At 39.1% G+C, this 3,258-nt stretch overlaps 1 non-coding gene across 1 annotated transcript; it reads right to left on the reverse strand.

The window, feature by feature from the left end:
* Window positions 1–1,379: 1,379 nt before the first annotated feature.
* Window positions 1,380–1,514, reverse strand: LOC136401557 (small nucleolar RNA SNORA5). Its single transcript, XR_010750584.1, has one exon. It is a non-coding gene; the product is annotated as a small nucleolar RNA SNORA5 (small nucleolar RNA).
* Window positions 1,515–3,258: the final 1,744 nt, after the last annotated feature.

The raw sequence follows: 3,258 nt of genomic DNA on the forward strand, positions 1-3,258 counted from the left end.
GTTTACCTGCTGGTTGTTGCTATTTTAATGAGGCTCCTGCTCAAGTGAGACCATATCTCTTTATTTCTTTTTGTATGTATTTGTGGAAATTCTTCCTGTCTTCTGGAGACTAATACTCTAATGCTTGCATGTGGTATAAAGTTCTTCTCTCACTTGATGGCTGGTAACTGAGTACTACCTGTGGTGTCTTTTATGAAGAGTCCTTAATTTTCACACAGTCTAAATTTTCAGTGTTTCTCTTTATAAGTACTGCCATGTATGTCTTGTTCAGTAATCCTTCTCTACTTTAAGTTCATGGAGAGGTCCTGCTGTAATATCTTCTAACAGCCCTATTGTCTTGTATCTCAAAAAGAAAAAAATATCTTCAATCCCCCTGCACTTGATTTTAGTGCATCGTAGGAGCTGGGCTGCAGTCTCATGCAACTGCTCAGAGATCTCTAGCCGCTCACACATATTATTGAAAAGGTTTTTGTTTTTTTGTCACTTGTCTGCCTTACCCACTCTTTAGTGCATGACCTTTCTTGTGGCTTAAGTCCATGGTATTTCTAAGTGCCCTACTCTGTTCCAGTGGTTGTATCAATACAACACCATTTAGTTTTTAATAATATTTTAATATGTCTTGAAGTTTCACAGAGCCAGTCCTCATATGTTGTTCTTCTTCATAATTGCCTTGGGTGCATATAGAAAAATTTACTTCAATATAAATTTTATCATAGAGGTATCAAGTTCCCCAAAAGTCAACTGGAAGATAGGGTGACATATTTTTCAATTCTGTAGATTAGGCCCTGGCCAGTTGGCTCAGCTATAGAGTGATGGCCCTGTGTGTGGAAGTCCCTGGTTCAATTCCCAGTCAGGGCACACAGGAGAAGTGACCACATGCTTCCCCCCCCTCCTCCCCCCTCGATCCTACCCTACCACAACCATGGCTCAAATGGTTTGAGCAATGTTGGCCCCAGGCACTGAGGATGGCTTTGTGGCCTAACCTCAGGCACTGGAATAGCCCTGTTGCCAAGCAATGGAGCAGTGGCCCAGACAGGCAGAGCATCGCCTGGTAGGGGGTTTGCCAGGTGGATCTCTGTCGGGTTGCATGTGGGAGCATATCTCTGCCTCCCTGCCTCCCACTTGAAAAAAAAATTCTGTAGATTAATGTGGGTGGAATAAACTTTTACACAATATTGTTTTTATATCTATGAATATGCATATTTTACATTTATTTACATCTTTATAGTCTTTCTAAAGAGATTTATAATTTCCTTCATTGAGGAAGTGCATATTACCTTTTTGTTATATACACATTGAAATAGATGTATTCCAAGTGTATCATAACTTTGATGCTGTTGTCAAGGGTTTCTTTTATACCATCCTTTTTTTTATTTTCTTGGTGTCTGTAAACAACTTTCTCCCTGAAGCCCAGCAAAGGTGGTCAGGGCCCATGTGCCACAGCGTTTCTATGGCAGCCTCCTGGGTCAGGGCCTGACGACAGTGAGGTCAGCACCGAATGTGACACAGCGACGTCATACCATCTAATTTTTGTGTATTACTGCGGTATAGGAATGCTTTTGATTTTTGTAATTTGATTTTGTCCCTAGCAACCTTGCTAACTCTCTTATCAAGTCCCTAAACATGTTAGTGCTTACTGTGGAATTTTCTGTGTATGCAATCATTTATGAAGTAAGATAACTTTGTTTCCTTTCAATTTTCATAGTGTTTACTTGCTGTTATTGCCTTTGTAGACAAGAATGCTACTGCATTAGGTATAATGTTCGTTGAAGACATCCTCTTATGTCGTTAGGGAAATTCTCCTGTATTCTTAGTTGGCTGAAAGTTTCATCATGAAAGCAATTAAAATCACTCAAACACTCAATTCTTTCATCTCTTGTAGCCTTGAGATTTAATCAGTCAAGGTCCAATCAGGAACATGGAAATATTTCACTGTGTATTTCAGCAGCAGGGATTTAATGTAAGAAATTTGTTAGGCTGATGTTGGAACAGAAAGGGCACAGACAGGGAACTCTGCCAAAAAGGTTAGACCACTCTGATCTAATCCTGGTGATCTAAACCACCAGCCTGAGTGGGTTTTTTATTATTTTATTTTTTAGTATATATATGTATTATTGAGATATAATTGATATATAATATTATACTAGTTTCAAGTGTCCAAATTAATGTTCAATATACGCACATATTGCCAAGTGCTCACCACAATGTCTTAACCTCCATCACCACAGTTACACACTTTTTTCTTGTGATAAAAACTTTTAGCAATTTTCTCTCTTAGCTTTATACTCTCCTAGCAATTTTCAAATATACAACACAGTAATATTACCCATATTATTGTAGCTAACAGTATGAATACCCAGTATTATTAAGTACAGTCATCATGTTGTACATTACATGCTCACAATTTAATTACTTTATAACTGGAAGTCTGTACCTTTGGTCATCCTCACCCACTGTGCCTACCCTTCCACCCTCTGCCTCTGGCAACCACTGATCTGTTCTCTGTATGTATGAATTAAATTTTTAACAGTGTTTTCACATTTAAGTGAGATGGTATGCTATTTGTCTTTCTCTGCTTAGTTTACTTCACTTAGCACAGTGCCCTCAGGGTCCATCCATGCTGTCGTAAATGGCAGGATATCCTCTATTTAAGTGGCAGAATAGTATTCCATTGTACGTGTAACACATTTTCTTCTCCCATTCATTTACCGACTGACTCTGGGGTTGCTTCCACATCTTGGCTATTGTAGATACTGTTTCTATGAACATAGGGGTGCATATGTCTTTTCCAGTGAGTATTTCATTTAATAAAAACAAATGCCTGAGAGTGGAATTGCTGGATCATATGGCAGCTGTAGTTTTTATTTTTGAGAAACTGCCCTGCTGATCTATGTAGTGGCTGCCCCAGTTTACATTCCTAGTTACATTAAGAGGGTTTCCTTTCTGAACATTCTTGCCGATGCTTATTACTTCTGTCTCTTTTATAATCCAGCTTGAGATTTGCTAGACTGCTCAGTGATGTGAGTTGTGGGGGCACAACCATGGAAATCCTGCTGTCTTTAGCCCTTTGCTTGCACAAGACACTCTTCTCTGCAATAGGTGAGGGGTCTGTGATAAGTGGGCGGTAGAGCTGGGTACCTCTGTTTACTTGGATCCCACATCAGGCAGGCTCAGGTTTTGTAGAGACTGATATTTATACAAATGTTGAGATCACTCCTTCAAAAAAAAAAACTAAAATGTGTCACACATGCTTTTTTT

The sequence above is a fragment of the Saccopteryx leptura genome, chromosome 3 (assembly GCF_036850995.1).
Source record: "Saccopteryx leptura isolate mSacLep1 chromosome 3, mSacLep1_pri_phased_curated, whole genome shotgun sequence".
Lineage (NCBI taxonomy): Eukaryota > Metazoa > Chordata > Mammalia > Chiroptera > Emballonuridae > Saccopteryx > Saccopteryx leptura.